The sequence below is a fragment of the Mirounga leonina genome, unplaced genomic scaffold, assembly GCF_011800145.1.
Source record: "Mirounga leonina isolate KUSES-001 unplaced genomic scaffold, KU_Mleo_1.0 Mir_152, whole genome shotgun sequence".
NCBI lineage: Eukaryota > Metazoa > Chordata > Mammalia > Carnivora > Phocidae > Mirounga > Mirounga leonina.
In genome coordinates this window covers 14362289-14389862 of record NW_023270380.1, presented here as the reverse complement: position 1 = coordinate 14389862, position 27574 = coordinate 14362289, and positions in this window count along the sequence as shown.

The window sequence follows — 27574 nt, the reverse complement described above, 5'->3', positions numbered from 1 at the left end:
CCCAGGCGCCCCGAAGCTCTTAAATCTTTAACAGAAGTGGGGAAAGCCGTGTTTGTGCACAGGATGGCCTCTGTATAGCAGAAAGCTGAGAGTTTTTATTCTGTGTCTCTGGGCCTTTTCACATCTTCACCTGTGACAAGCTGGCCCCGACTCTGCTCATCACCTGACATCAGACACTGGATTGAAAACCTTCAGCCTGAACCACAGCAATCACCATTTCCAGAGATATTTTGTAGAAGGAGTTTCCCTAAAAACATGTTTTCTTTAGTTATCACAATATTTTCAGATAAAGACGACCAGAAAAAATCATCTTCATACAACTGATATTCATTATCAAGTAAATGAGGTTCTTGTTCATCAAACTTCCGCAAAGCTTAAAATTTATTTTGAGCATGGGTGACAGACATTGGGGAGGGTATGTGCTATGGTGAGCGCTGTGAATTGTGTAAGACTGTTGAATCACAGACCTGTACCTCTGAAACAAATAATACATTATATGTTAAAAAAAAAAAAAGAAGAAGATTGCAGGAGGGGAAGAATGAAGGGGGGGAAATGGAGGGGAAGACGAACCATGAGAGATGATGGACTCTGAAAAACAAACTGAGGGTTCTAGAGGGGAGGGGGTGGGAGGATGGGTTAGCCTGGTGATGGGTATTAAGGAGGGCACGTTCTGCATGGAGCACTGGGTGTTATACGCAAACAATCATGGAACACTACATCAAAAACTAATGATGTAATGTATGATGATTAATATAACATAATAAAAAAAAGGAAACAAAGTATTGAAGGAAAAATTTATTCTGAGCATTCTCATACAATATAAATTGAACATATGAATTTTTTATAATTTAAGTTGCACATAAATACTTGAATAAGAGGTACATAACATTTTAGGGTCCTCCATACCACTCCCATTAAAAAAATGCACATTTATACACACACACACACACACACTCATTAGTTCCAGGCTTAACTACACCTGACAGATACAAAAAGCACTGATTTTTATAAGAGATAGTGGAATTCAAGTGACGGTGTTGTATTTTGTTATTTGTTTTTAATTATCTGTTTTAGTTCAAACATCTTTCTTAATGCCTGAAACTGTCAGGGATGAGTTAGGGACATATGATGCATTTTATTACAGGTGCAATTAGCTATCTTGCTTTCTCATGGAGAGGCCAAGTACTTTGATTTTGAAGAAGTCGGGGATTTCCTTATTTGGATTTTAATGCCAACATTAAATACCTTTAATGTCCCTGTTAATGAATCTGCATTCAATTTTTTCTCCTAATGGAAGATGACATTCTGCCACCAACACCTGTTGCAGCCACTTTTCTTTAACCGGATGCCAAGAAAAACTGTGAGATTCTCTGGAATCACGTCCGTTTACTACTAATATTAGCATCTATTTATTCAATCATTTCACATCAAGGCATGAGTTTGAGTCAACCCTCAAAAACTTTTGCAGAATGAAGAGCTGGTTTGATCAATGCTCATTTGTTGTAATGGCAGATTCTCTAAGCTTATTTTTACTAATAAACAACAGATTTCAGGAGTAAGTTGGCTGAAATGCAGTGGTAGAAATTACAGACTCTGCGGACAGCAAATGCACAGTAGGCACTCTTCCTAGAAATGCAGATCCTTTGCAGCTTTGAAGTATTATCTCTTCAGATTTGAGTGATGTCAGTGGTATTATATTTATACAGATGGTGAGTTGAGTTTTCTTCCCGTTTCAAATCTTTCAGGTAACACCTACTCACCAGAGTAGCACTGATCACCACCTCCATTCTCAATTTATGCCCCTTCCCAAAATTACAAGACACTGTGAAACACAGCAAAACAGAGGTTGCCATAACACCTGGGAAAAGTATCAACAGGGACTTCTACCAGGAGTGCCAAAGAAAACAAGGTTACATGGGTAACTTAATTCTACTAAATGAGGACATGAGACAGGAAGTATAGGCAACAATGTTACAAAAACCATAGATCAGACTTGAAAGATATTTTAGCCTCTGGAAAGAGAAGGTACTGCCTAGAAGTGGCAAGTTGCTGATGATAAACACTTGGCTGAGATGAGAAAAAGATCTTTGCTAAGGGTAACTTGAATTAGATTGTGGAGAATATTCAGTATTTCCCTTCTAAGAGCCATGTTATTCAGTCCGAGCTTTCCTTTATACCCACCCCCCCACCCCCGCTCTTAAGAAATTAGGAATTTGCAACAGCTCTGAAATCTTGAATTTCCTTATCTAGAAAACCCAATAATGCTCCCTTGCATTTGTCTTAGACTATTTAGCCCTGGTTCTCCTCATTGATAGGTGGTGCTATGGAATGTGTGTGAGGGGAAAATTGCTGCCCCTGGATGGATGTGGACAAAACAGACTCCTACAAGCTACCGTAGCCACCCAAGAAGGAACACGGCTTTGCAAGCAGTGACCCTTGCGAGATGCGAATACTCCTTCATGGTACCGGGCTGGCTTGGGAAGAGTTAAGCAATTTCAACACCTCCTGATTTTATTTAATTTTGCCTTGGTGAGTCAGATTGCTGTGCTATGAGTCTAATGCTGTGTAGCCACTTCAACAAACATGCATAGATTATCTCGAAGCTTCCACAGATTACAAGTCTGGGTACCACTGGGTCCTCTACTCAGGGTCTTATAGGCGGAATCCAGGAGACGGCCATCTCCCCTGAGGGCCTGGGTCCTCCCTAAGCTCCCAGGGTTGTGGGCTGAATCCAGTTCCTTGAGGTTGTAGGACTGAGGGCCTCAGGATTGAAAAAACAAGATGGAGAAATTATGGAAAAGCCTGAAACGGAAATTCTAGAAATAAAAAATAAAATAACCAAGAGAGTACTTAATGGATGAGATGATCAGCAAATTATACACAACTAAAAAGAGGCTTTTTAAACTGGAAGGTAAACCAAGATAAAATATATCAAAGATAAGATCAAAGATAAAGACTGTTTTTTTTTTTTTAAAGATTTTATTTATTTATTTGAGAGAGAGAGTGAGAGAGAGAGAGCACAAGAGGGGGGAGTGGGAGAGGGAGAAGCAGACTCCCTGCTGAGCAGATAGCCCGATGTGGGACTCGATCCTGGGACTCCAGGATCATGACCTGAGCCGAAGGCAGTCGCTTAACCAACTGAGCCACCCAGGTGCCCCAAGACTGTTTTTTTACAAAGACATTTAAAAAGAAGATGAAAACAAAGTCAAAAGCAGCATGGACATAGTGACATGAGGAGCAAGGAACAGGACAAATTCCTGACAATTTTTAAAAATTACTGAAAGATATTAACAATGAAGTGAAAGATAAATTTTGATATTAACTACTACATTTTCAAGATGCTAACTTACAGAATCAAGAAGTATTATATATCACAAACAAGATGAATATAAAGATCATAAATGCCATACAAAATTGCTGACTATTAAAGACAGAAAAAAAAAAATTAAATGCAACCAGAACAACACACATATTACTTTCCAAAGAACTGTGAGCAGACTGATGGCTGGCTTCTTCACGGAAATAATTAGAGCTAGAAGACTATGGGATGTTATCTTGAAACCACAGAGCTGGTATCTGTAGACCCGTCAAGAGAAATACTAAATAGTCCTCTTGGAGGAAATGGGGAAGAACTGAAGAATAAGGCATGGTGACTGATCTAAACTAATCACAATAAACATTGTATAACACAGCAATGACAATATCCTTGGAGCTTTAAGTATTTGGTAAATTTTTTAATGGCTTATAAGGAGAAGTGGGTTTAAAAGTATTAGAATGTTCCAAAGCCCTGGAATTTTTTTTTTTAAAAGATTTTTTTATTTATTTTGACAGAGAGAGAGCGAGAGCAGGAACACAAGCAGGGGGAGTGGGAGAGGGAGAAGGAGACTCCCTGCTGGGCAGGGAGCCCGATGTGGGACTCGATCCCAGGACCCTGGGATCATGACCTGAGCCGAAGGCAGACGCTTAATGACTGAGCCACCCAGGCACCCCCCAAAGCCCTGGAAGAAAAAAAAAAAAAAAAAAGGTCATAGATGCAGCCGTATGTGTTGGCACTGCTTCTTGGCCAGCCAAAACCCAAGGTTTCTAGTCACCTTTTTTTTTTTTTTCTATTCTATCTCAAAATCTTCCCTCTATTGTTAATCCTCTAGATGTCAAGCTCTGCCTTTGACCTTTATGAAGAATTTCCCAGCTGCTCACCTGGCTTTCTAATTACAGCTCTCTGCATATTTAAACTACAGTTGAGATTTTGGGTATATTGTTTAGATTAACTTAATATACAGCACACATTTTATTTTTTTTTAATATTTCATTTATTATTTATTTGAGAGAATGAGAGAAAGCACAAGCAGGGGGAGCAGTAGAGGGAGAAGGAGAAGCAGACTCCCCGCTGAGCAGGGAGCCGACGCGGGGCTCAATCCCAGGGCCCTGGGATCCTGACCTAACCAACTGAGCCACCCAGGCGTCCCACCATTACACATTTTTAAATGCCAATACTACCACCACCTTCAGATACTAAAGAAAAAGATTCCTGCTTGGATTTTTTCTATCCTTCATATATTCACTCAGAACCTGGCCCGGAACATCACTGAATAAATATCTGAATGAACGAATGAATGATGAATAAATCAGAACTGATGGCAATCCACTAGCAACTGAACACTGAGAAACAAACAAATTCTCCCTTTTGAGGAAAAAATGTTTGTTGACACATTAAATTGGAGAGTAAATTTTTTATGTCATTGGAATATTCATGTTTCAAAGATTAAAAGGGTGAACTGAGTTGTGTTTTTAGAGAAACGATACAATACAGACATACAATCATAATGGTCATTATTGGAAATTAGCCAGCTCATGGCCATTAAGCTCCCTTGGGTATATTTAATTTAGAAAGAAATATAAATGTGGTGCTCACAATCTAACCTATTATAGGGTTTGGAATTTCAGTTTGAAATGTGAGGCTTTCCAATCTGGAATTTTAGCTTCCATGGAACACAACTTTTAAAAATTACTCTTTTGGGGCACCTGGGGGGCTCAGTCATTAAGCGTCTGCCTTCCGCTCAGGTCATGATCCCAGGGTCCTGGGATCGAGCCCCGTATCGGGCTCCCTGCTCGGTGAGCCTGTTTCTCCCTCACCCTCTGCCTGCTGCCTAACCCCCACCCCCTGCTTGCGTTCTCTCTCTCTAATAAATAATTAAAATCTTAAAAAAAAAAGTTACTCTTTTAGAGCTCTCAGATTACACTGTGAATCATCACTGTTAGCAAGAATTTCAAAGTGAACATACCGAATGTCCCCACTCCTACTAGAACAGTACTTTAAAAACAACTGACAATTCCATGCATTTAACTTTTGGTAAAGCCCAACTACTAGATTCAATTTTATAGTAAAAATCTGAGTCACTGGTTTTAAACTGACATCTTAACAGCACCAGTTACAAAACTCTTACAGTATGTCTGTGCTTCTAACTGTTCTTGTTACCTGTGATGATCAGCAGGATAATGACTAATACAGGATGGAGAGAGTTTTATTTCACTCATGTAAACAACACCCAAACCATACATTATCCGTAATAGCATGTTATAGATGCAATTTTCAAGCATGTAATTTCATGTAACCAAGCATTAAACGTAAGACCAACTCTCTCATCTCTAGCTCTGTGAATTATGGTTTTATGTCAGAGCCCAGAAAAATGTACTTACTCTTTCTGATATTCTAGGGGAAAAAAATCTACCCTGTGGCAAGGACCAAGTTTTTAAATTTCATGAGCTGTATAAAAGGCAAAGCTTAAAAAATATTCATACCATATACCAATTTCCATACATCACAGAGTCAGTGAATGTTGCCACATGATTTACAACTAGAAAACAGGCAAAGCAGTATATTATATAAGATACTGGTTTCCAAATATTGTGTATAGAATATATTCATTCTGTCTGGATGTATTTCTTTTCAATAGTACCAATTTTAGTCAGAAAAGTGAAACATGCTCTTGTACTGGCTAAAGAGGACACCATCTCTTCTAGGAGAGATGAGCAGGACCTACAGCCTTTCTCACAAAAGCAGGGCTTTTGCCACATTTGCCTAGAGTCAAGCTGTTTTCCCCTCCGAGAATGCACTGACAAATCTCAAATCTGACTGGACAGAGCAGGGGTCTACTGGGAGCACTGGAAAGCTCTAAGGTTCTATTATTTAAAAAAAAAAAAAATGGACGCTGCAACCGGGCAGACATTGTTGCAATAAGTTCTTCTGCAGTATCTGAAATTACCATTAAAAATAATGTAGTTAAGATTTTTTTAGTTGCAAATTACAGGTATCCATCTTGAATGAACTTAAATCATTAGTTTAAGGATACTAAGGGATCTTAGAAAATTCAGGAAGACAAATGGGACCTGGCCTTAACAATAAGCTGGAAAACAGACCTCAGCACCCATCATGAGGATTTTGCCATCTTCTGTGTACACCTAAGTCTCAATCTGCTTAGCTGCTCATCCACCCAGTCCTGCCCTGCATGCCCACCCTCAGGCCAGGTGCTGTGCAAAACAATGCAACTCCTTGTACAGGAAACTGACGGGGAAGTCCAAAAAGGGTACATGACCTAAACTGGGTCAGTCACTCCCTGACTCCAAAATATGAAAATGAGGACCAAGAATGAGAGGCCAATATATTGTAGGGCTGCCAAATATAAAAAATAAAAATACAGGGCTCCCAGTCACATTTGAATTTCAGATAAACAACAAATAATTGTCAGTACATATTTATACCAAAAAGTATACATAATTCATCTGAAATACAAATGTCACTAAGTGTCCTGTATTTTACCCCACAGCCCTAGTATCTCTGGATGATGCTGGAACATGTAAGCTAAGAAATGGTGAGCGCTGTGAATTGTGTAAGACTGTTGAATCACAGACCTGTACCTCTGAAGCAAGTAATACATTATATGCTAAAAAAAAAAAAAGAAGAAGAAGAAGAAGATAGCAGGAAAGGAAAAATGAAGGGGGGAAATAAGAGGGGGAGACAAATCATGAGAGACTATGGACTCTGAGAAACAAACTGAGGGTTCCAGAGGGGAGGGTGGTGGGAGGATGGGTTAGCCCGGTGATGGGTATTAAGGAGGGCACGTACCGCATGGAGCACTGGGTGTTATACACAAACAATGAATCATGGAACACTACATCAAAACCTAATGATGTAATGTATGGTGATTAACATAATAAAAAAATAAAAAAGAAATGAAATGGTCAACAGCCAATGGCCATTCTGTACAAAAACCTCTGGTCTTCAACCTTTATTACCTCTTTGCAGAATGTAAGGTACTAACAAAAATCTCCCTCTTGAAACATTCTACCTCTTCTTTTAAAAAGTCAGTGTAATTTAAAAATGTGCTCACGGGGCGCCTGGGTGGCTGAGTCACTAAGCAGCTGCCTTTGGATCAGGTCATGGTCCCAGGGTCCTCGGATTGAGCCCCACATTGGGCTCCCTGTTCAGCAGGAGGTCTGCTTCTCCCTCTCCCACGCCCCCTGCTTGTGTTCCCTCTCTCGCTGTGTCTCTCTCTGTCAAATAAATAAAATCTTAAAAAAAATAAAAATAAAGAAATAAAATAAAAATGTGCTCACAACACTGATGAGCTCTTTTAACTCTGGTGACCTACACAGTTAGATTTTTAAAGAGCAGAAAGTGAAGGGAGTAGTTCCACATTCCCTCACTTCTACAGCTATTCCTTCTTTCCTACTCTGCAGGAAAACATAAAACCACAGAAATTACTTAGAAAAATTCTTAGAGAAACTTTAATAACTTTGTTTCCAGAGCTTATTCCCTAATTGTAGGTCAGAGAATCAGGATGATGACACTCCCCAAGGAGCCACTAGGTCAGCCTGCATGGATGCGTGCAAGAAGAGCCGAGTACAAACTGGAAGTTTATTGTAAGATTTCAGCATGAAAGTTTAACTGGTTTGGGAAAGACATGTTAATTCTAACATGGGATTGGTCTCACTACCAGTCTGAGTTACTGGCTATTTCCTAGGAGCCTTTAACAAAAATCCAGTAAGTGCACATTAGCTAAACGCAAATTTCCTAGGATTACCCAATGTTAACAAAAGAAAGAGTAAAGGCTAAAATAATTCTACAGGGCTTTACTCAGCGATTTCCAAGTTTATTAATTCAAAGTATCACCGAGATGGGGTGCCTGGGTGGCTCAGGCAGTTAAGTGTCAGACTTTTTTTTTTTTTTTAAGTGTCAGACTCTTGATTTCAGCTCAGCTCATGGTCTCAGGGTTCTGAGATGGAGCCCCACATCGGGCTCCCTGCTCAGCGTGGAGTCTGCTTGAGATTCTCCCTCTTCCTCTGTCCCTCCCCTGCTTGTGCTCGCTCTCTCTAAAATAAATAAATAAATCTAAAAAAAAGATAAATAAAAGTTTCACTGAGGTAACTCAGATAAAAATATCCAGCTGCCACTTCAAAAAAAATCATTGCTTGTACATATCAAATATGAACATTATTTATAAAATCTAATTTTTACTTAATTAATAACTTTGAAAATTTTTAAAATATACAAAACATTTCCCTAAAACTTATTAGTGGTGAAGCTCAGGACATGGTAATCCTGCTGTGAAAAGACTTCTTCAGAAAGATTACCATTTATATAAGCCCCAAGTTTAAAAGAACTATTAAGACATTCTGAACATCTACACAACGAATGAGGTTTAGAGAAATGTGGCGTTTTGCTAAACACACTAAAGTGTTATTCAGAAAGCAAAAGCATTATTAATCTGTAAAAAGCAGTGAAGTATAATCTGCAAAATACTGGGGACAGGGAAAATACTGTCTCCAAAAATAATGATGTAGAATAAAAGTTTAACCTTGAAAATATTAAAAACTAAAGAAGGGCTTTCAATAATTGGCAAGTTAGTTAACTTGATTGATTTAAACACTTTTTCAATGAAAACAGTAATGAAACAGTAATCAATGATTCTAGCCAAAGTTCCTACATGGACATAAAATCGAGATCCTTGGATTTAGGTTCATAGTGCCTGGAGAAAAAATGTGGTTATGCCCTTGTCAAATAAGTAATCTTGAGCGATTCACTTATGTTCTCAGTTCCTTCCCCCAACATAAGGGATGACAATGCACAGCAAATTAACTGCTATGTTATTTATGAGGCGCAGGTAAATGAGCTGTAATGAGGTCGTGCAGCCCCTTGGCCGTTTTCACAGGCATCAGCATGCCCCAGGCCTGTTTGGGCCATGCTCCACAAACTCCATTAGTCCTCTCCCACAGGCTCACGGCTTGGCTGCATTTCAGTCTTCACGGCATGGGAACGTTGCCAGAAGTTATAAATGTGGCTCCCAGGCCTGGCCTTTCAAAACCCGACATGATCATCTGTGCTGTCCTCCCCCTTGGACAGTCCAATGCAGAGAACCAGCGGAAGACTCCAGACCTTAGAGGAGCTTGGGGTGCCACCAGCCAGAAAGAACATAGGTTCCTGCATGGCAGCGTGAAGGTGAGCCCCCTGCAGACCCATGTGCTAGAAATAAAGCTGCATTGTGTCCAGTGACTGAGATGTCGAGGTTATACCAATGGTGGCCAATGTGATTTGTACACGGGCAAAGGATAATTCACAGATCCAAGCTGTTTTCAAGTCAATGTGTGCCACAGAACCACTACCATAAACAGAAAGATGATTACAAAGCATAGACTCAACTGCTGCCAGGTTGTTAATATCATTGTGATACACTGACTTCTTATAGGATAGTCCAACATGATATAATGAAGTCATAATAACTAACATTTCTAGAACATACACTATATGCCAAACACTATGTCAAGCCTATCATGCGATTGATTTCAGCTGACACTCACCTCAGGAGCACCTGGGTGGGTCAGTTGGTTGAGTGACAGCCTCTTGATTTCAGCTCAGGTCATGATCTCGGGGTCATGAGATCAAGCCCCTTGTCTGCTCCATGCTGAGTGTGAAGCCTGCTTAAGCTTCTCTCTCCCTCTCCCTCTGTGCCTCCCCCTGCTTGTGCACCACCCCCAAATAAATTAAAAAAAAAACCTGACATTTTTTACTGACATTTTAAAAATAAATAAATAAATAAATAAAAAATGCCTACGAAGTAGGCATTATCATTGTCTCTCCTGATAGAAAAATCAGGCTCAGAGAGGTTAAATAACTCGCCCATATTCATCCAGCTGGTATTCATCCAGCTTTCTGTAGCAGAAAGACCTTGAAACATGTCTAACAACCAAACGTGAGCAGTTACACATTCACTGCATCACAGGATTCAGGAGAGCTGGAAAGGCAGCTGGGACGCCAGGAATCCAACCGCAGCTCCAATGCTATAATTCACTTCATGGACCCAAGCAAGCGATTTCACCCCACCACACCGCAGGCTTCTATGGTTCGTCCTAGTGGTAATTCTTTTTTTTTTTTGCCCAGGATTTAAAAAAATTAAATTGCTCAAAGATTAAACACTTTCTAAATCAGCTTTGCTCATGCTTATGGGCTTACCCCTGAAATACAGGATATTTCTTAAAATTCTAACCTTGTGACAGCAGATGAAGGATGTAAAGCACACATCAATCTGTGTTTGAGCATCTAGCTATGCAGAATACTATTCTGAGGGCCTCTCTTGGGGAAAAGCAAAAGTCACACTACTGTGTTTAGGATTTTGAAACAAAATCCCCTTCTGTGCTTTACAATGATTCAAAGATAATTTTGGTAAAAGAGAGAGAGAGATGCACCTAATAGAAGAAATAACTTGTTTTATAAATAGGGCTGCAAAGTGTCTTGTATATTCAGGACACTTCCTATAATTAATGATTTTTGTCCTGCTTGCTATGTTGACTTTGTCAAAATGTCTTAAATGCCTTGTATTCAGCCTTTTTCAATACTTTAAAAAAAAATCAGCAGTCAGTTGTTTTTAGGCTATAATTTTAATGTTTAAATCTCTAAAATGGCAACACTAGGTGAGAATCATAGCACCACAAATAAAAATTAGGATAATCCTTGGGTTTTTCCTACAGGTTTGGCTGAGGAAAAGACTGGAATGGGAGAATGCGAATTAGACATACTTGTTCATATTCAAGAAAGGATAAAACTGTTCTTTGGCTAGAATTCCAGGTCCTGGACAATTAGCGATCTTCAGAAAAAGCTTCAGATCAGTACCCCTTCTCTGATTGGTTTACAGCACCTGGTCTTGATAAGGACAAATCAGCAAGTACTTTACTCCAGTGTCCATGTTTCTGAAAAGCAGACGTTCATAATAGCCTTCCTCCCAAATCACATGAACACAGATTCAAATCTGTCAAGCCCCAAACACTTGTGCTTCTTAGAATTCATTTAGAACTCACCAAACTTTATAAAAGATGGGCAAGATTGTGCCTTCCAAGTGCATCTGTCCCTTGAATCAGGCAAATGGAAAGTTCTCTTTTATCTCAGATGTGAACTCAATTTATTGATTCACATATTCCCCAGTCTTTCAATAGTTCAGCACATTTGCAGTGAGCTATGAGTTCACATTGGTGAATGACAGACACGTCCATTAACATGATATGCAATCTCCAGTTCTTCCACGGGTGGCTGTTATCTTTTTATTTGTATACGTTTGAAACCAGAATGCCAAAATGCTTGTTAGTGTATATTTGTTAGTGTATATTTGTTAGTGTATATGGATACATTTTCTGAATAGTGAACATTTCTTAAGGAAAAGCCCTTCTGAAGTAAGTAATTTGTACAGTGTGCAATTATTCATTCAATATCCGAAAGGGTGGAAATAAACCAGCATATACTGACAGCTAAAAATGTCACATGTATTATTTATTCAACTAGTACCAAGAAAGTGATAAAATAAAAACTTTAACAGAGAAATTCAGATGCAGATGAAATAATCACAAAAGAAGTTGTAATAACATTCTGCACCATATAATGTTATCAGTTTTGGAGCTCAAGTGACTATCCAGAAGTATTTTCATATTCCAAAAGTTACCAGTTTCCACAAGGAAATAATAGAATTTTTAAAAATGTAATAGCTCATGTTACCATTACAGATATTACTAAAGATCTAAATGTCTCTTTTTCTATGGCATAGCCAAGGAAGCAAGTAATCACAATACAAAATCAATTATTTTGCTAGTACAATAATTTTTCTTGTGAAAAAGTCTCTCTTATAAGGCTATTGTGAATAAAACAGTATCCACTTGAGACTTCCAAAAAATTATTTGCAGAGAGTCTCATAGTGAGTTAGGAGTTAATAAGATTTGCATTGTTTTTGGTGAGAATAACGGACATTCAGGTGAAACTTTGTGTAAAGGTGTGGACACGTTTATACAAAGTTGAAGACTGATTCTAGGGAAGGTGTTGACTGCCCTGCCCACATTTTGCATAATGTTGTTCAAATGGCATCTTGTATCCTATCAACACTGAAGTCATTATTACAAAATTATTTTCTTCCTTCAGTAATTATACTTTTTGAATGGAGCAATTACAGTAATTTTACAATTTTGTTACCAGTAAGTATTTTTCAATTCTCTTGCATTCAAAAACCAATTTGGGGTCTGTAAAAAATGCAATTGATGGATATTCACATGCAAAAGAATGAAACTAGTCTACTGTCTTACACCATGCACAAAAATTAACTCAAAATGGACTGATGACTTGAATGTAAGACCTGAAGCCATTAAACTTCTAGAAGAAAACATAGATGGTAAGCTCCTTGACATTGGTCTTGGAAATGAGTTTTTGAATTGGATCCAAAATCAAAAGCAACAAAAGCAAAAATTAGTAAGTGACACCACCTCAAACTAAAAAGCTTCTACACAGCAAAGGAAACCATCAAAAATGAAAAGGCAGCCTGCTGAAGAGAAGAAAATATCTGCAAAGCATATATCTGATAAGGGTGTAATATCCAAAATATACAAAGAATGCCTACAACTCATTAGTTTCAGGTGTACAACATCATATTAGCTCCATTCACCATGCTGTACATTACATCCCCATGTCTTATTTTATAACTGGAAGTTTGTGCATTTTGACTTCCTTCACCTTTTTCTCCCCCTCTCCACCTCCAACCTCTGGAAACCACCAATGTGTTCTCAGTATTTGTTTGATTTTGTTAATCTTGTTGCTGTTTTAAAATTCCACATATGAAATTGTATGGTGAATGGAGCTAATAATACTTCATTTCTGAAATAAGTGGTTAAAAGAGTACATCTTAAAAGTCCTCATCTCAAGAAACAAACCTATAACTATGTGTGGTAAGGGATGTTAATGAGATTTATTGTAGTGACAATTTTGCAATATATACAAGTAATCCAATCATGATGTTGTACACCTGAAACTAATACAATGTCATATGCCATTATACCTCAACAACAAAATAGAGGCAAGCAACAACAATATAGAAGTCAAAAGCAAAACAAAACACACACAATAAAACAAATGCAGTTGAGAGATACCTGAGTTTACCTGAAGCACTGAAATTATACTTCACTTTTGCTTAAAAAACTCTTGTTGACTTTTTAAATAATCTATTAAGGCCTACTTATTTCTTGTTCATAGTTCCCAAAATCTCATTATTAGTAGGATCATGCCATTTGAGAAGTGCAACCAGTGTTACTCAAGTACTTCATTGCTTAAAGACATTTGTTGGGTACATTCAAGAAAGAACTGTAATGTTGTAGGCATTCAGTATCAAGGCTGTATTCAAAAGCCACAACATCACTTATTAACAGGGAAAGAAATTCCACTTTGAAGTGGGTAATTATTATGTCATGAAAGATGGTATTATGTGCTTCAACAAATCAAATTTATAGAGCAATTCTCAGAGTTGTTAACTTTATGCCAGTACATGTTCACTGTACTAGCTCATGATGCTAATGATGAGTGTGTGCCTTCTTATTAATAAATATTCAGTGGGCAAAAGCATTAAGTAAGTTGAATGTGACCACTGGAGAAGCTATGTTGTGACAGAAATGGAACTAATAATGCAATGGCATGGGAATTTTATCAACAAATTTTGCAAAATGAGGATTGTTAGAACAAAACAATTCATTGGAGAAATATAATAAAGAGGTCTGTTATTTAGAGACATAATGTATTTCACGTTAACAACTTTTTTTTAATATAAGTGTGGCTCATGCAATATTTTTATTTTATCTCAGTGAGCATACACATAGGCAATTAGGAATAATTCACACTTAACTATGAATCCTGCACTTTTTTTTTTTTTTTGCTAAATCTGGTAACAGTCTCTCTAACATTGTTTTTAAATGCAAATAAAGCAACTGAATCACCCTGGATATTAAGAGAAACTACCCTTTGAATAAAAAGTCTGTTTTAAATGTAACAATATCAGGAAAAACAAATGAAGAAAAAGCTCATTTCTGCTGGATCAGGTAAGAATGAAGACTTACTCCTTGAGGGTTCCTCAAGGAATAGCTGCATTTTGAGAGGATGCTTCAAGGCAGAGTTCAGCCTTGACAACGTGAACAAGTCAAACAATGACGTTGTCAAGATTTATGAATTCTGGGGCGCCTGGGTGGCTCAGTCGGTTAAGCGTCTGCCTTCGGCTCAGGTCATGATCTCAGGGTACTGGGATCAAGTCCCGCATCAGACTCCCTGCTTAGTGGGACGTCTGCTTCTCCCTCTCCTTCTGCCCCCCCCCACACTTGTGCTCGCGCACTCTCTCTCTCAAATAAATAAAATATATATAAAAAAAAGATTTATGAATTCTAAGCCATAGCCACACTATGGGGAGAAAAAGTTCCCTTCCTGAGAAACTCCCAGCCTGGGCAAAAGGTAAAATAACAGGGAGATGGGTGACTGATGAAATCTGATCTTTTCCTTATACCCATGACATACAATAAATTAGATTTCTTTCCACTGTTAGTAATTTGTATTCTGATTATGCCATATAGGTGGGGAAACAAAAAAATGAGAGAGTCTTTTGGGGATATACTTACGATAGTGCAAAATTAATTTTATAATTATACTTCAGATAAGACCTGGGACAATGATCTTTGACCAGGCACAGACCTTTCGTGGGTAATTTATTCTTATCATTTCAAGATTATGTACAATATGATTCTCATTTTTTGCTTGTTGATCTTGCAGGCAAATCATCTTTCTCTACCACGTACCTCTGCCTTCAGAGCTAGGAGTTTCTGCATTCAATTTAAACTGGAATTTATGCTACCTTTACATTTTAACATTCATATTTTAGTTTAATTTGAACTCAAGTAAGGTATGGGTTAGTGGCTCTGTGAAATATTGAGTGGCTTATGACAGTGTTCTAAAGGTTCTTATTTTGAACTGTGTGAGTGCTTTCAAAATACAGCTTTGACAAATCATCTGGAATTTTATCATTTGTCTTTAGTGGGCATTTATAAAAATAAACTGTTCCTCCATCTTTGTGATTCATCACTAACTGTGCTTATGAATCTATGTGGATGACCAAAGAAATAATCCTGCTGTATGTGGATCATAGTTATAGGTGCTGAGAAAGAGGAAAGGAGGGGGGGAGGGAGGGAAGAAGGCCTACTTAACCTGTGGGTGAGAATACAGTGTATAAGGAGACTCTCAGGAGCATCATTCCATCATACATTCATCCTACACAGATTATTCGGCCACCCAAATACTTCTAAACAACTTGAGACTGGAACTGTCACACATCCCAATATTAATTGAGATTTCTTTCAATAATGTCACTATGAGGAATATGAGATAAGGAACCCATCCAAAAGCTCTGTCAAATCTGCCCTGGATCAAGTTCTCAAGTTAGGATGGGGGAGAAGATGAGAACAGAATTTCTCTTTCTTAATTAGATTAAATCTAAAGGGTAAAAATAGCTCTGCATCTTGTCTTGACCACCTGAGCTACTCAGGCTCTAACACCATCATGGCAGCTCAAGCTCGACCCCAGCTTCACCAGCATCTGGTCACGGCTCAGTGAGAGTGGTGCTTTCTTGCTTACAAATATATGAGAGCATGTAGAAAGTTCCAGGATTTTGCCCAGGTTGACACACTTCACAGTTAGCTCCCTGTTACACTCAGAAACAAGTGTCTTGGCTTCAATCGTGGCTTATTACTCTCCATTATTATTTTAAGGGTCAATTCTGAGGGAGCTGATGAGCCCTCTGTCCTCAAATCCCTGCCACAAACCCCATCAGCCTCAGAGTGAATGATCTTTGTATCTAAACCTTAATTTTTATGCCCATGTCTTTCCCCCATTAGATAACAAATCTTGGTAAAGTCTGGGCTCATCCGGGTTTTGTCCCCACTCAGTGTCTGCTACTTGATGCCTACTTATACTTTATCCAACTTTAATATCTACCTTTATTTCTCAGTCTACCTCCCTACAAAGTTAATATGGCCATTTTCCAACTCCACTGCCTTCATTGAGCTTTTTGTTCCTGTGACATGAATTAGACAACACATGTTCTAGTCAAAGAAACACCTTTGGACATGTCCCTATAGCTAGTGATCAAATGGTGACCATTCTGTGTCTGTAAGAGAAAATGAGAGGCTTAATATTTCTAGTCTTTCTAAGTTAACATGCTTTATATTTTCAGCCCTCTAAATAACATGACACCCATCCTCAGGCGAAAGCCTACGGACCTGGTATTTATTCCTCAGACACCTTTGTATGCTGTGTGCTACTAAACCAATGTTGAAAATAGTTGATCAGTCCTCGCCTGCAGACCTTTTTTATATGAACCATACATTCTTCACCTACATAATTTTTAAATTTTCAAACACTTAAAATTTGGGGGAAATTCCAGTGTAAATTGTTTTCATAATTTGAATAATTGGAAGATCTGGAAACACTGGCCTCTTCCCCACATGACATTATCCCCATTGCCACAGTCTGCACTACTTCCTGCTGTCCACAGCCAAGGAGAGTGTTCACTGCAACACTCTTCTTATTTTTATAGTAAATGTAGGCAGAAAATAATTTTTTTTGTGCCCAACTCTCTCAGAAACCAGGAAATAAAACAGGGACATGTTTAGGAAAAACAGAAAAGCATATATGCTTCTTACAAAACTCCAACCCCTTTAATAGACAAAGAAAAAAGTCTTCCGGTGAAAGAAAGCATCCTGGCTTCCTGCACTCATGCTACCTGTGTATCATTCTCAGATTAGGTTATAGACAGAGGGTCTGTGAACTATGGCTTGCTGTCCAAATCCAGCCCATTGCCTCTTTTTGTAAATAAAGTTTTATTGACACACAGTCATGCTCATTCACTTACGTATTGTCTTTGACTGCGTTCACATACAATGTAAGAGCTGAAAATCTCCACTGTAACTCTCTTACCCCAAAGACATTTACTAACTGTCCCTTTACAGAAAGTTCATGGATTCCTGCTATAGAATGGACAGTATCTAGGAAAAAGCTGGCAGCTCCAAATGTGATGGATCTTAAAACCAAAAATATGAGGGCACCTGGGTGGCTCAGTCGGCTTGTGCTTGCTCGCTCTCTTTCTCTCCCTCTCTCACTCTCTCTCAAATAAATAAATAAATAATCTTAAAAAAATCAAAAATATGACTAGCAATAATATAAAACAGCACGTAATCAAGTACCAAATTTCTTGAGAAACATTTGTAAGCACAGTAAAACTTAAAAGCGAGAAATGAAGATTAACTGAACAGTTTGGGAAAGAATTCTAAAAGACACATTGGTGAGGACAGCTACTGAATATATTTTAAGGATATATTACAATTTGCCTCTGTTAGAAAGCTCTTCTATAAAGCTCTTGCCTAAAAACAAAGAAGAAAGCAACACTTTTAATTATATTTCTATGGAACATATATGGAGACAAATGACATTGGTAAAATGAAAGACATAAGAGCTGGAAAAGGGATGCCTTTCTTTAACAGAATTTGTATGTTTTCATTTTTATGTTTCCCAATGGAATGTGAATTAATATATTTTGACTTTTAAAATTTGATGAATGAAAATAAGATACCATCTCAACATCAAAATAAGACATTGGTAAAGATGTGCATACATTCTCTATGTACATATCATTGTCAAATTAAATCATTTTATGAAATATTTAATAAAGTTCTTCAATTTTTCTAATAATTTCAAAATAAAGCCATGACCAAGTAAAGCAGTTTGCCAAAGAGAAATTATGTCTGTGGAAAAATCACTATAAGCATTTCCCATTTATAATATGTCAATATAGCACTACATCTATCAGACTTTATGTGGAATCAACAAAGTAGGGTGAAAACAGATTCTTCATTTTCTAACTATGATAAATAAACAGAAGGAAGACTTTTTTTTCCAAAGAAAAAGAGTTTTTTGAGAGGAAGCTGTTAATTATGATTTGGTTTATAAATTTTACAGTCTTTCAAAAGATAAACATAGAGTCTGTTCCTTAAAAAAAATCAATTCTACAGGATGCTAAAGACTTACGACTCTTAAATGAAGTGAACTAGCAGTAATCATGTTCGAGTCAACTCTACGGCAAATGAATCAATACAAGATGATATCTATACACCGTTTATCTCCTGGTGTGATATGAAAGAAAATCAATCACATAATCACATTATCTCTGAAGTGTCGAGAAGGCAAAGTAAGTGGAACTGGTTATGTGAGACAAAGAATAAGGACAGGCCAAGATGGCGAGATGCTTGACCCCACACTGCATCTTCACATGGAAGAGATGGTTGAAAGAAAAATATGCCTCTAGAAATGACTGACATCCATGAACATAAACTCTCAGGTCTTCTTTTGTTTGCGAGTCTTTTCTCATTTGTAACTCTTTTCTTGCAGAAATATACGAACAATAGGAGCTATAGTTACAAAAACAAGAATTCAGTGATGAAAATTAATTGTGTTGACGAAGGACACTATACCTCTCTGTTCCTAAGAAATTAAAAACACCAAAAAGCAGCAATGTGGAGGCTTTCTGGAAGGAAACACATCTACCCTACTTCTGAAAGATGAACTGAGGTCATCCAGTTGAGAAGGCTCTAGGGATGGTGGAGGAAAGAGGGTAGTGCTGCAGAAACACAGCAAAAAAAGGGCGCAGGTAAGTAATACCATCATCCACTATGTCACCAAACCTCAAAATGGAGAGTCACCTTTTCCACATTATATCCGCATTATGTCTTCAGTATCTCAGTGTCACTCCTTTTTTTTTTCCATGCCCAGAAAAGAGTGTGTGGGCCTTGGTCCCTAAGTATACTAAATACCCAGCACAGTGCTCAGAACAATTCTTAGAACAGAGTAGGTGCCTGATCAATCTTTAATTGACAATAATTAAAAAATAAACAAATAAATGCTTATATTGCAAAATGTTTTCAGGTTTTCCCATTTGTTTCTTGCCTCATTCACTGCAATCGATTCCTAACTAGTTCCCCTGCCTACTATTCATTTCTCTCCACTAAACTGTGAATGAGATTATAGCATTTTTTATGATTCAAAAAAACCTTTTTATAATCTTCCAATGATTGATCTTCAATAACTCTGACACATTGCTGTGATGACATAAAAAAAGTAAAAACCACTTGAAAAACAATTTTACACTAAATAGTAACACCTTCTCTTCATTAATTCCACTCCTGGAAATCTATTTATGTAGGGATATAATCCCAAATATAGGATAGTAATGTCCCAAAGTTGTTCATTATAACAAAAATCACAGGAGTAAAAAATTCTAATAATCTAAATATATAATAATAAGTAGACACTATTTAAATTCTGCATTTTCTCTCAATGCAATGATAGTACAAACATTAAAAGTGGTAACATTAGAAGTGGTATTAATGTACCAGTGCTCATATCAGCACAAGTTAAAACAGAATTTAAATTTTCATAAACAATTTTAATACATATCTGAAATTTTACATATTTCATAACTCATATTCATTTATTCATATGTAATTGAACTTATACATTTGCATGTAATATGATATATATGTATAATAAGATTATATATGCGCATAGAAAATTGTGGAAAACAACACAATTAACACTTTTAACTTTTTCTTCTGAAATGAGAAAATTTTCAGTCATCATCATATGCAGTTAAGGCTTGTCTGGATTATTGTAATGAGTGTGTATTTTAATAAGAATTTAAACACTAAACATCAAGAACTGCCAGGGAAGATGGCAGAGTAGGAGTATCCTAGGCTCAGGATCCTTGTCCCAGGATCACACCCACACCAGAGCAAATAATCCAGGAAATGACTCGAAAACCAGCAGAACAGACCCTCCGCAGCTAAATGGAGAGAAGAGGACGCATCGAAAACAGTAGGAAGGGCAAAGGCACAGTCGGGAACCAAGCTGACCCAGACTGTCCACAGGAGGAGGGCCACTGCGGGCATGAAGAGGGGAGAGGAGCAAACCCTACACTAGGCACCACAGGCTCAGGGGATCTGCACTGGGAAGACTAAGCCCCATAACATTTGGCCTTGGAAACTAGAGGGACTTAATTTCTCCAATTCTTATCATCAGCAAGGCTTAACACCTGGAACCTTTTTAAAAATCAGCTGCCCAGCTCTGTAAGAGCCCAGAGGGTGAGAGGAAATGGAGTCCCCACCCTTAAAGAAACAGCACAGCAAAGAGCCCACTGAAATATAACAAAGAAGTACCAGTTTGAAAAACATGCGGGGTACACTAGAAGGGGATCTATTTACTCCTCTCAGAGTGCGTGCTGAGCAGGACAGAGATCTCTGGGAGACTTCTCAAATAACAAAGCCCTGGTAGGTGCCATTTCCCTCCCCTGTCCCCGAGCCTGGAGACATGGACCCTACAGGGACAAGCATAGCACAAACACTCCACCTAGCTTGCTAACAGCTCTCACCAGTCCCTCACACTTCTGCTGACCCACCCTCTCCAACCTGCCCTCAGCAGCAGTCCCCCAAATCAGCCCCAGGTCCCCTCCCACAGCCAACCTGCACAAACCTTACTAACACTGTGCATCCTGTTCCCACATTTTCTGCAGACCCATCCACCCCTCCTGCAATCCACATTCAGGAGTCTTCCAAAGTGGTGCCACAAACCTCCCAGTGTGCAAGCAGCAACAGCAGGAACCAGCACCACTCCAAAGTGATTCCTGCCCCAAGGAAAGGAAAAGATAACCCCCCCCACACACACACACACACACCCACCCCAGTCTGACTGCAGCCTGAGCAACGGGCAGCAGTAGACATCTGGTCTCACTGCAGGCCCTACCCACCAATGAAATCCTCCCAGAGGACAACACAGGGAGAAACCCCTGCAGCTCGGTGCTACTGCATCTCTGGCAAATGCCTGGCCTGACCCAACCCAAACCCAAGATGGCTCCAGACTAGCCTCTTAACAACATAGGGACTAAACACTGCCCACAACAGGCAAAGAGATCCACTGGACTAAAGTGGACTAAAGAGACAACTGGATACATACAACACACACAGGAGACAGGCCGAAACCACCAGGTTCTGATGAACAGGGGACACTGCACGGCAGGGCACTACCCAGCCTCCTCTTCATAAGACCACTATTTTCAAGAGCAGGAGAAGTAACGGACTTTCCTAATATATAGAGAAACAGACACAGAGAGTTAGAGAAAAGAGGAGACAGAGGAATATATCCCAAATGAAAGAACAGAACAAAATGACAGCAAGAGACCTAAACAAAACAAAGATAAGCAACATGCTGATAGAGAATTTAAAATAATGATCATAAAGATATTCACTGGACTTGAGAAAAGAGTGGAGTAACTAGAATTAAAAAACAAAACAAAACAAAACAAAACAGACTTTTATATATAGAACAAACTGATGGTTACTAAAAAGGAGGTGGTTAAGGGAATGGGTGATGAATCAGTGATGGGGATTAGGGACTACTCTTGTTGTGATGAGCACCAGATATTGTACATAAGTGTTGATTCACTATATTGTACACCTGAAATTTATATTACACTGTATGTTAACTAACTGGAATTTAAATAGAAACTTAAAAAATAATTATAATTTTTTAAAAAGACTGGAACACATACAGAAGAACAAATGAGAGACGGAGAATTCAATAACTGAAATTGAAAATACATAGATGGGATGCACAGTAGACTAGAGCAAGCAGAACGGATCAGTGACCTAGAGGACAGAGTAATGGAAAGTAACCAAGAGGAACAGGAGAGAGAAAAAAATAATAATAGTAAATGAAAATAGATTAAGGGAATTCATCATGCCATCAGGCATTAAAAACATTCACATTATAGGGATCCCAGGAGAATGGAAAAAAGGGGGCAGAAAACTTATTTGAAGGATAACAGCTGAAATCTTCTGGAATCTGGGTAAAGAAACAGAAATCCAGATCCAGGAGGAACACAGTGCCCCCAACAAAACTGACCCAAGGAGGTCCACATCAAGGCATGTAGTAATTAAAATGGCAAAAAGTAGTGGCAAAGAGAGAATTTTAAAAGGAGTCAGAGAAAAGAAAATAGCTGCATAGAGGAGAAAAACCCCATAAGGCTATCTGCTGATTTTTTTCAGCAGAAACATTGCAGGCCAGAAGGGAATGGTATGATATATTCAAAGGACTGAAAGAAAAAATCTGCAGCTAAATATATTCTATCCAACAAGGCTATCATTTAAAATAGAAGGAGAGATAAAGAGTTGCCCAGACAAACAAAAGTTAAAGGAAGTCATGACCACTAGGCCACTACACAGCCATACAGGAAAGCTTAAAGGGGATTCTGAGTGAAAAGGAAAGACTATAAGCATGAATAAGAAAAGTAGGAAGCACAAAAGCAGTAAAATTAAGTATATCTATAAAAATCAGTCAAGGGATTCACAAAATTAAAGGATGTAAAGTGTGACAGACATATACCTAAAATGTGGCAGGGAGAGGAATAAAAATTTGGTGCTTTTAGAATGGGTTCAAACTTAAGCGACCATCAACTTAATATACACTGTTACATACACAAGATGTTACACATAAAACAAAAACCAGTAACAGATATGCAAAAAGTGAAGATAAGAAATCCAGTAAAGCACTAAATAAAGCCAGTAAAGCACAAGAAAAGAAAGCAAGGGAAGAAAGGAACAGAGAACTATAAAAACAACCATAAAACAAGAAACAATATGGCAATAAAAACATACCTATCAATAATTATATCAAATTTAAATGGACTAAACACTTCAACCAGAACATATAGGGTGACAGAATCGATAAAAAAGGAAGACCCATCAATATAGTGCCTACAAAAGACTATTTTTGGATCTAAAAACACATGTAGGTTGAGAGTGAAGGGATATAAAAATATTTATCATACAAATGGAAGTGAAGAAAGATCAAGGATAGCAGTACTTATATTGGACAAAATGGACTTTAAAACAAAGACTGCAATGAGACAAAGAAGTATACTATATAATCATAAAGGGGACAATCCAGCAAGATATAATAATTGTAAATATTTATGCAACCAACATGGGAGCACCCAGATACATAAAACAATTAATAACAAACATAAAGGAATTAATCAATAGTAATACAATAATAGGAGGGGACTTCAATACCCCACTTACATCAACAGATAGGTCATCTAAACAGAAAATAAACCAGGCAACAGTGGCTTTGAGTGACACATTGGATCAGATGGATTTAATAGGTATATTCAGAACATTCCATCCTAAAACTGGAATACATATTCTTTTCAAGTGCACATGGGATATTTTCCAGAATAGATCACACACTAGTCTCAACAAATGAAAAAAGACTGAAGTCATACCATGCAACTTTTCTGATCACCATGCTATAAAATTAGAAATCAACCACAAGAAAAAAATCTACAAAGAAGACAAATACATGAAAGTTAAATGACATGCTACTAAACAATGAATGGGTCAACCACAAAATCAAAGAAAATGAAACACAATGGTCCAAAATCTTTGGGATGCAACAAAAGCAGTTCTAAGAAGGAAGTATATGACAATACAGGCCTACCTCAAGAAGCAGGAAAAATCGCAAATAAATAACTTAAACTTACACTTAAAGGAGCTAGATAAAGAACAAACAAAACCCAAACCAGCAGAAGGAAAGAAATAATAAAGATTAGAAAAGAAATAAATGTTATAGAATCTAAAAAAACAATAGAACAGATCAATGAAACCAGGAGAGTGTTCTTTAAAAAGATAAACAACATTGATAAACCATTAGCCAGACTCATTTAAATAAAAATGAAAGAAATCAACAAAATCAGAAATAGAGTAGAAGAACTGATACCACGTAAATACAAAAGATTGTAACAGAATATTATGAAAAATTATATGCCAACAATTGAACAAGCTAGAAGAAATGGATAAATTCCTAGAAACATACATATACCAAAACTGAACCAGGAAGAAATAGCAAAGTTGAACAGACCAAGTACCAGCAATAAAATTGAATCAATAATCAAAAAACTCCCAACAACGAAAGTACAGGACCAGATGGCTTCACATGCAAATTCTACCAAACATTTAAAGAGAGGGGGGATTTAATAGCCATTCTTTCCAAACTATTCCAAAACATAGAAAGAAAAGGGAGAAGAGCTTCCAGATTCATTCCATGAGGCCAATATCACACTGTTTCCAAAACCACATAAAGACACTACAAAAAAAGAAAACTACAGACCAAAATCTCAGAACACAGATGTAAAAATTCTTAAGAAATATTAAGAAACCAAATTTAACATGCAATACATGCCCTCCTTAATATCCATACTGGGCTAACCCATCCCCCCACACCCCTCCCCTCTAAAACTCTCAGTTTGTTTCTCAGAGTCCATAGTCTCTCATGGTTTGTCTCCCCCTCTGATTCCCCCAGTTTCAATTTTCCCTTCCTACTATCTTTTTTTTTTTTTTTTTTTTAGCATATAATGTATTATTTGTTTCAGGGGTACAGGTCTGTGATTCATCAGTCTTACACAATTCCCAGCGCTCACCATAGCATATACCCTCTGCAATGTCCATCACCCAGCCACCCCATCGCTCCCACCCCCCACCACTCCAGCAACACTCAGTTTGTTTCCTGGGATTAAGAGTCTCTGTTGCATTTCTATACACTAATAATGAAGCAGCAGAAAGAGAAATTAAGAAAACAATCTCATTTACAATTACACCAAAAATAATAAAATACCTAGGAATAAATTTAACCAAAGAGGTGAAAGACCTGTACTCTGAAAACTATAAAACACTGATGAAAGAAACTGAAGATGACACAAACAAATGGAAAGACATTCCATGGTTCATGGCTTCAAAGAATTAATACTATTTAAATGCCCATAGTACCCAAAGCAATCTACAGATTTAATGCAATCCCTATCAAAATGCCAATAGCAATGTTCACAGAACTAGAACAAAGAATCCTAAAATTTGTATGGAACCACATAAGACTCTGAATAGTCAAAACAATCTTGAAAAAGAAGAACAAAACTGGAGGTATCCCAAACCCAATCAGAATATACCACAAAGCTGTAGTAATCAAAACAGTATGGTACTTGCACAAAAATAGACACACAGATGAAAAGAACAGAACAGAGAGCCCAGAAATAAACCCAGAATATACAGTCAATTAATCTTTAACAAAGGAGGCAGGAATATCCAATGGGAGTAAGTTTCTTCAACAAATGGTGCTGGGAAAACTGGATGGCTATTTACGAAAGAATAAAATTGGACCACTTTCTTGCACCATACACAAAAATAAACTCAAAATGGATTAAAAACGTACATGTGAAATTTATAGTTTGCACTTTTCTGTATGTTCAGTGATTTGCTTTGTCAGGGTCAAGATTTGTTTGTTGCATAAAATATATTATTTTGGTGAGAATTTTTGCATCCATGTTCATCAAGGATATTGGTCTGTATTTCTCCTTTTTGATGGGGTCTTCGTCTGGTTTTGGGATCTAGGTAATGGTGGCCTCATAAAACGAGTTTGGAAGTTTTCCTTCCATTTCTATTTTTTGGAACAGTTTCAGAAGAATAGGTACTCATTCTTCAGTTAGGGGGGTGTTAAAGTCCCTCACAATTACTGTATTGTTGTCGATGTGTTTCTTTGCTTTTCTTATTAATTGGCTTATATAAGTAACTTCTTCCTAGAAATATCGCCAAAGGCAAGGGAAGCAAGGGCAAAAATGAACTATTGGGACTTCATCAAGATAAAAAGCTTTTGCACAGCAAAAGAAACAGTCAACAAAACTGAAAGACAACCAACAGAATGAGAGAAGATATTTGCAAATGACATATTAGATAAAGGGCTAGTACCCAAAATCTATAAAGAACTTAGTAAACTCAACACCCAAAGAACAAATGATCCGGGGCGCCTGGGTGGCTCAGTCGTTAAGTGTCTGCCTTCGGCTCAGGTCATGATCCCAGGGTCCTGGGATCAAGCCCCACATCGGGCTCCCTGCTCGGCGGGAAGCCTGCTTCTCCCTCTCCCACTCCCCCTGCTTGTGTTCCCTCTCTCGCTGTGTCTCTATCAAATAAATAAATAAAATCTTTAAAAAAAAAAACAAAAACAAATGATCCAATCAAGAAATGGGCAGAAGATATGAACAGACATTTTTCCAAAGAAGACATCCAAATGGCCAACAGACACATGAAAAAGTGCTCAACATCACTCGGCATCAGGGAAGTCCAAATCAAAATCTCAATGAGATATCATCTCACACCAGTCAGAATGGCTAAAATTAACAAGTCAGGAAATAATAGATGTTGGCAGGGATGCGGAGAAAGGGGAACCCTCCCACACTGTTGGTGGGAATGCAAGCTGGTGCAGCCAATCTGGAAAACAGCATGGAGGTTCCTCAAAAAGTTGAAAATAGAGCTACCATACAATCCAGCAATTGCACTATTGGCTCTTACCCCAAAGATACAAATGTAGGGATCCGAGGGGGTACGTGCACCCTGATGTTTATAGCAGCAATGTCCACAATAGCCAAACTGTGGAAAGAGCAAAGATGTCCATCGACAGATGAATAAAGAAGATGTGGTATCTACCTATCTATCTATCTATCTATCTACCTACCTACCTACCTACCTACCTACCTACAATGGAGTATTATGCAGCCATCAAAAGGAATGAGATCTTGCCATTTGCAATGACATGAATGGAACTGGAGAGTGTTATGCTAAGCAAAATAAGTCAGAGAAAGACATGTGTCATATGACCTCACTGATATGAGGAATTCTTAATCTCAGGAAATAAACTGAGGGTTGCTGGAGTGGTGGGGGTGGGAGGGATGGGGTGGCTGGGTGATAGACATTGGGGAGGGTATGTGCTATGGTGAGCGCTGTGAATTGTGCAAGACTGTTGAATCACAGACCTGTACCTCTGAAACATATAATGCAATATATGTTAAGAAAAAAGAAAAGAAGAAGATAGCAGGAGGGGAAGAATGAAGGGGGAAATTGGAGGGGGAGACGAACCATGAGAGACGATGGACTCTGGAAAACAAACTGAGGGTTCTAGAGGGGAGGGGGTGGGAGGATGGGTTAGCCTGGTGATGGGTATTAAGGAGGGCATGTTCTGCATGGAGCACTGGGTGTTATACACAAACAATGAATCGTGTAACACTATATCAAAAGCTAATGATGTAATGTATGG